A 7,923-nucleotide genomic window follows, 5' to 3' on the forward strand; every position below is an offset into this window, starting at 1 on the left:
CAAGCCACAAAGTGGGAGAAATCCCACTCCTCCGGGGCTTCCGAGGTGCTCTCCACACCAGGAAACTCAGCTCCTGCATCCGACAGCCCTGTTTTGAGAGAAAAAGATGCCATTCTTTAAGGAGGGCACGAAAACGCTTGGACTTTATCATTGCAATCTAAGCAGAGAGGTATAGAAATAGGGATAATCGAGAAAATCTTTATTTGGGCTCTGGAAAGGAAATGGGTGTGGATTTTTAGAAGATAGGGTATTTATCAGAAACAGGGTTCTGCAGCATCACCGAAACTCTGGAGCTCCTGGCAGCTCCAGATTTTATGTGAATGGTATTAATCACCAGGATAACTTGATACGATAGCTAGACATTTGCTAAAATAATAATAAAAAAAAACCCAACCCCAAATCACTAAACTCATTCTAAAAGTTGGGCTTTGAAGCCTTACGTACCCTTTTGCAGGGTTTTACCCTCGCGTTGTTATTTCAAAATTTCAGCTTTAAAAAAAAAAAAAAAAACTAAAACAACACTGAGAGGAAGAAAATAATTTGGTCGGTTTGGGATTACTGATATCAGCTTTTTTGTGGGACCAGATGATCACAATGATTAACACTTCGTTTGCAGGGTTTTACCCTCGCATTGTTATTTCAAAATTTCAGCTTAAAAAAAAAAAAACTAAAACAACACTGAGAGGAAGAAAATAATTTGGTCGGTTTGGGATTACTGATATCAGCTTTTTTGTGGGACCAGATGATCACAATGATTAACACTTCTCGCATCCTAAATTTTATCAGCGGCGTTGCTCCTGCTTTCAGGAATGATAGTGTGGGATAGAATTTTTGGAGAGGTTACAGATTTACAGATTTTGGTTGCCAACACGAGCCACTTTTAGGACCATTTTAGGGACTCCATGTGATGAGAAACTGCAGTGACTCTGTATCAGTGATACCACTGACACAGAAGCATTACTAACTGTGTGGGACCTTAAAAAATAGAATATATGTATAAAGAAGAAAAAGTAGCCTACGATGGGATTTAAATATCATTGAGTAAAGTACTTAGAAATAAAAATGCTGCTTTTTCTGGGGATCTCGCATCCTAAATTTTATCAGCGGCGTTGCTCCTGCTTTCAGGAATGATAGTGTGGGATAGAATTTTTGGAGAGGTTACAGATTTACAGATTTTGGTTGCCAACACGAGCCACTTTTAGGACCATTTTAGGGACTCCATGTGATGAGAAACTGCAGTGACTCTGTATCAGTGATACCACTGACACAGAAGCATTACTAACTGTGTGGGACCTTAAAAAATAGAATATATGTATAAAGAAGAAAAAGTAGCCTACGATGGGATTTAAATATCATTGAGTAAAGTACTTAGAAATAAAAATGCTGCTTTTTCTGGGGAAAAAAAAAAAGGTTAAACTCTTCCAACTTAGTAAACTATTCAGCATATTGAAACCCCAAAACACAATATATATTTGCATGACTCGGGTCTTTCTTGCTTATTTTTTGTGTATCGATGCACTTTATATCCCTTCTCCTCGGTGCTGAGCGATCCTGAAAGGGGCTGTGAGCTCCAGGACTCCCAGAGAAATTCAGGGATCCCAAGAAAAGTTTATCTGCAACTTTAAGTGTAGAAACTTCAGTGTTTTCCTTGAATTCTGTCAGTTTAAGGCGTGTGGATGGGAGCTTTGGTGAATCAGCCTTTGCCCTGTTCTTTCTGAAAGCACTTCAGTATCACTGAAATATATTACGGTTTTATTCTGCAACTTGGAAAAACTGCTTATTTGTAAAAATTCCTTAACCAGAACTGCCTAAAAAAGACAATAAGTGGCGACAGTGAGCACGGGTAATAGGGACAAAACTGCTTCATTTTACAATCTCATTTTTAGAGGAAATGTTGTAGATAAGGGCAATTGCATTTTCTCTGTTACCTAGAACAGCGTTGTCTTGTTCACATTATTGGTATCAGTTAATCAACGCTCCTATCACTGACTGGATCTCTAGACACATTGAAATTGCCTTATTATTTGAATATAAATAAGTCCATTTTCTCATTTCAGTAGGTATAAGCAATCAGACACATTTTAAATATGCACTTTGAGAGGTTGAAGACTGCTTTAAATAATGTATTGGTTTTCTTACGATATTTTAGCGCTTCGAAGTGATAAGGGAAGTTAAGTGATATTCTCTGGACTGCAATAAGTTACATGTAGAAATCTGTGGGCTGTAACGGCAATCAGTTAACGACAGCTTCTCTGTGACTCAATCGATGCCTTCATTAACACACAGTTCTTAATAAATAAATAGAATAGGTATAAACTCCCATGGGGTCCCGTTATACGGAGCCGTGTAGGTTCAGAACGTTCCGATGACCCTCCTCACTACTTCAAGCAGGAAATTAACTTGAGTTGCCAAGTTTCCAGAAGTTCTGTGGTGACAGAAGGTGATATTACAAGCCCTGGGTGAAAGCGGTGCCTTGGCCGGAGTTGGGAATTAGTCTTGAAGACAAAACCCCACGAATTGGAGCATACCGTCAAAATACCGATAATTTTAAAGTCTCTCCTTCAAGTGGGGGAGTTAGACTTTTGCTAGTTTGACTTAAGGCCCTGTTGTTGCTTCAGTTAAAGATATCGATGTTTTTTTACTCGGAGCTCTTTAAGTGTTGGTGGTGAAGGTGCCTATTGAGCCTGTAATTAAGCAGAGGCAACTGAGCACGTTGACGAGAGAGATGTACGAAGCCAAATCCTACACAGAGGTGGTTCCAGGGAAGACAGGCTGATAATTCCTTCACACAGCACCCGAGTGTGTCCCGGCAGAGGTGGTGTTGGCCACCCCTACCTCAGATTGTGAGCATCTAACACTCCATGTGGACATTAAATCCAAAGGATGCTCCCTTTTCCACCCATTCTACCAGTCACGCGCTCCTGGCTCTCCTCTCTGCGGCACCTCTGCACACCTCAGCTCCAACACAGGGTGGCTTTTTGGACCATGACTGTTAATTTTTAGCCCTTTTTTAGCCATTTGTAGTTGTACAAACAGAAACAAGTGTGATGAGACCACAAACAGCCCTTTTTAATGCAGAAGGGCTACGTTCCTCACACCTTCTGTGCCTCAAATACTCATTTTTTAAAACTTTAAAACCAGCTACTCATAAAAAATACTAGTTTTGGCACGATTAACAATCTTAAGGATGATGATGTAGAAATGTAAAAGGAAGATTTTATCCTAATTCTACCACTGTAATGCCTCTGTTGTAGGAGTGTGGTGTAAAAGTAGCCTGTAGGGTTAGAATTACACCCACAGACTGCCCGACTGTGATTTCCTGGTCTTGCACTATTGAAGGAGTTTGAGTTTTCTTGAGTGTTCTTGAGATATTAGACAATTGTTCCACTCAGTCTGGTTTCCATTGACATGCACCATCCAGAACATTGTATTAATTTAAAAAACCATAAAAGTTTGGTGCCCAATTGACATATTTTCTCACAATACATAAAGGGAGATTCTCACCTGCGGTGAGTTTTGTTGACGGTGAGTTTTGTTGACCAGACAAGGATTATGCCCATCAATAATGATTGGAGAAATGGGTCTGACCAATGGTGTTGCTTCAACCTACTCTTGTAGGCTGCTTTGCAGGAATTACACGTATTTTTATGCAGATTGATGTATATTTGAAAGAAAAAATACGTTCTGTGCATTTGTAGTTTCATGCTACTGAACATGAGAGTGAGTAACTCCGAACAGATGAAGTACTATGATGGCTTTAATTACAAAGTTATTGCCATATGTGATAAAAGAAAGGTACAACTTTTCATTCTTACCAGGTGTATTCTATTATTTTTACCTAAAATGTTGTTTCTTCTAAGAAAACTGAAATTGAAGAAGTGTTACTGTGGAAAAATACTCAAAAGCCAGGATAATGCTCAGTTAGCGATGGTCCGTTTTGGCCAGCCCCAAAATGCCATATGGTGTCCCTACTTGGATACGTTGCACGAAGATCTTTTTATAAAGACAATTTTATGTAATCTGGGTGGAATTTATTCCTTAGCTAAAGGAAAACACAGATGTTCAAGTGTATGAAATTGCAAGGGAGGTGTTGCGGAGATGTGGAGACAAATAACTCCAGGACTTTTTTTATGCAAAGTGTTAGCTCTGGTTACCTAACTTTGGAGCTATTTCTGGGTTGATGTGACGCACATCACTGTAGTGTTTCAGAACTACAAACCAAACTACATTTGGGGAAAAAAAAAATAATCAACCAACAAGAAGTTCAATAGTTTTAGAAATGAAGTTGAGTATCTCAGAGTTTGGGTGAGCAACGTCAGTCAAGTACTTGGGTTTGGTATGGCCCTTGATTTGAAATATGTCTCATCTCAGGAGACCCAGGGCCTTCATTTGAAATATCTCTTATCTCAAGAGGCATGGAGCTCATTCATTAGGTTGTAGAGAAGCCTGACATTTTCAGGTGTTCTAGACCAAGCTCGATGGGGCATTGAACAACCTGGTCTAGTGGGATGTGTCCCTGCCCAGGGCAGGGGACTAGAACTGGATCTTTAAGGTGCCTTCCAACCCGAATCTTTTTATGATTTTATGATTTTCAGTACTTCTGCCTCTATGTGAAGTTTTCTCTCTTTGTTCTTGTGCTGCAGAAGAACTGTGGTGTTGGTGTGGTTGAGTAGAAAGCAAGATCTGACTCTCCTTGAGACCGGATGACCAAGACTCATGTAGGCTTTAAGTTTTTGCAAGGCAGGGCTGGTAGATCTCATGCAGAACTAGTATGAGATGATTTTTTGCTGAGCAGACCCTCAAGCCTTTGTTCCTGTTAAAGGAAATGATCGTTTTGGGTGAGGATGGAGACAGAATTGGACTGAGTTTTATTTAACTGGACAGATAAACTTGAGAAGCTGTTAAATGAAAATGTTCCTCTGTTCTTTTTGTGGATTCTTCGCTTATCACAGAATCAGAGAATGATGTGGGGTTCGAAGGGACTTGTAGAGAACATCTCCCCCAACCCCCTGCCACAGCAGGGTCACCCACAGCAGGTCCCACAGGAACGTGTCCAGGGGGGTTTGGAATGTCTCCAGAGAAGGAGACTCCACCACCCCTCTGGGCAGCCCCTGCCAGGGCTCTGCCACCCTCACACCAAACAAGTTCCTCCTCACGTTGAGATGGAACTTCCCCTGTTCCAGTTTGTGCCCGTTCCCTCTTGTCCTGTCCCTGGGCACCACTGAGAAAAGCCTGGCCCCATCCTCCTGACACCCACCCTTGAAGGATTTATAGGTGTTGATCAGATCCCCCCTCAGCCTTCTCTTCTCCAGACTCAAAAGACCCAAGTCCCTCAGTCTCTCCTTGCAAGAGAGACGCTCCAGGCCCCTCATCATCTTTGTAGCCCTAAATGTAGTTTGGGGCCTGGACTAAGGATTTGCTCTAAATGTACCAAATATGCAACTGGAAGGGCTGAGAACTTTTATTTAATTTTCAACATATTTTTTCATTCACGTACTCAAAAGGTAGGATGTGCATTTGGGGAACAAGAATAAGATCAAAAGGCGTGGTTTGATTTTTGGGTTGTTTTGGTTTTTTTTTAGTAAAACGACAAGCTATTAATTTTGCTGGTTTTTTTCTTTCTTCTTGAGATATTTACAACAAATAAGCAAAACTACCTGCAGCTCAGTCACCTGCCTGCTAAGCAGCATCTGGAATTCTCAGCTCCAAAAGTTTGGGTTAGGTATTTCTTCTATCATCTACTTTAAAAACAGCACTTCAATTTTTTAACCACACAACCGTTGTTTTTTAATAGTAAAAAATTGTTAATAATCTATTTTTCTGTAATTTTTGTCTATGTGTCGATAGTGGGTATATACACAAATTATATCAAATAGTATAAACTGTATAAAATGGTACAAGTGGATGTATAAAACTCAAGCCATGATTTCAGAGACAATTTTCAAACTGGCTGTTGGGACCCCTTGTGAGAAGTGGGTGCTCAAAGGTCTCAAGGTTGTAACCCCAGCCTTGCTGAAGAACAGCCTGGGTTTTATTTAATGCTGTTGTAAAAGTAAAAGCTTTACAGGGGATTTTGGCTGATTTTAGGTCCTAGGTTCCAGTTTCTCACACCTGAGTGGCAATTTTTTTTCATCTGAAACAAAATTTCTTTGAATTTTCACCTCCTGAAAGAGTATTTTGTGATAAGATATCCTTTCAGGCTGCAATAATAATACCTTAGTCATATTTAGCTACCAGTAATTTAAGGTTTTAATATATTGAAGGTGGGAGATATAAATATAATGTAGTCATAGATAGTTGGGTATGGAATCCAGAGAAATCTGGCAGTTTTTAAGAAAGGCAGTGCTGCTCAACACAACTGCTTTATCCCCCCACTGGAATTCTAATTAAAGAAGGATAATAATAGATAGAATTAGAGAACTCAACTTAATCATGGTTGTGCCAGTGCAACTCTAAAATAACTCCACTGGCCCTGATGCTACTCTTATTAATTTAGGGTTTGTATCAGAGAGAGGATTTTACTTCCAAAATCTTTAGTCATAGATCATAGAATAAATCATAGAATTGTCTATGTTGGAAAGGACCTTTAAGATCATCGAGTCCAACCATCAACCTAACTCTGATTAAAAAAAACATCACTAACCCATGTCCCTCAGCACTATGTCAACCTGTTTTTTGAATCCCTCCAGGGATGGGGACTCCACCACCGTCCTGGGCAGCCCATTCCAAGGCTTCATAACCCTTTCCATGGAAAAATTTTCCCTAATCTCCAATCTGAACCTCCCCTGGTGCAACTTGAGGCCGTTTCCTCTTGTCCCATGGCCTGTTCCTTGGGAGAAGAGACCGACCCCCCCTGGCTACACCCTCCTTTCAGGGAGTTGGAGAGAGCCAGAAGGTCTCCCCTCAGCCTCCTTTTCTCCAGGCTGAACACCCCCAGCTCCCTCAGCCTCTCCTCACAAGACTTGTGCTCCAGACCCCTCACCAGCTCCAGCCCCTCAATGTCTTTTTTTGTGGTGAGGGGCCCAAAACTGGACACAGCCCTCGAGGTGTGGCCTCACCAGTGCCCAGTCCAGGGGGACCATCACCTCCTGAGTCCTACTCACCACGCTGTTCCTGATACAGGCCAGGATGCTGGTGGCCTTCTTGGCCACCTGGGCACACTGCTGGCTCATGTTCACCCAAAAGTCAACCAACACCCCCAGGTCCTTTTCTGCCAGGAGTCCCTATCACTCTACTAGCAATCAGGTACCTTTGCAGCCTCACCCACGCTTTATCAATCTCCAGCTTCATCCTCCATCTCTCCACTACCTGAATCAGGTATGGGGATGTGTCATTATTACAGTGTATGTAGGACACATCACAATGTTATTTGCAAAATTATTATTTAGAGTCTCTAATCAGTAACATTTTACACAACCCTTAAGATGAATCAAGAATTAATGACCAGGAGCTCTATCTGGACAGCCCGAGTTTCAGAGAGCTCCCCGAGTGGAGCGTTTGCCATCAGCAGGCATTTCTGAAGCCCAGACCCTTTGATCTGGTGGCGTTACTGAAGAGCATTTGCATTTCTTACGAGCTGCGGCGCTTCATAAAAGTGCAAAATAGACATTCAGAAGCCTAGAGAAGTTCAACGTTAAAAATAGTTTGGCAAAATGCGTGGCTTGTGCAAAACCCTCCCAAATCCCTTTTTAGCATTGTGGTTTTGATATGTATTATCTGTTAGTTTGTTCCACCACACCAGGTTGCTCCAAGCCCCCTCCAACCTGCCCTTGAACCCCTCCAGGGATGGGGCAGCCACAGCTTCTCTGGGCAACCTGGGCCAGGCTCTCACCACCCTCACACCAAAGACGTTCTACTGGTAGTCCTCACTGCAACACAGGCAGACAGAAAATAAACTCTTCAGACAATAGAAACTACCAAAGG

At 41.7% G+C, this 7,923-nt stretch overlaps 1 protein-coding gene across 1 annotated transcript in view; it reads left to right on the forward strand.

The window, feature by feature from the left end:
• NWD2 (NACHT and WD repeat domain containing 2) overlaps window positions 1-7,923 on the forward strand; it is a 54,435-nt gene that overhangs the window by 1,662 nt on the left and 44,850 nt on the right. The gene's annotated exons all lie outside the window — the stretch shown is intronic.

The sequence above is a fragment of the Calidris pugnax genome, unplaced genomic scaffold (genome assembly GCF_001431845.1).
Source record: "Calidris pugnax isolate Ruff unplaced genomic scaffold, ASM143184v1 scaffold288, whole genome shotgun sequence".
Classification (NCBI taxonomy): domain Eukaryota; kingdom Metazoa; phylum Chordata; class Aves; order Charadriiformes; family Scolopacidae; genus Calidris; species Calidris pugnax.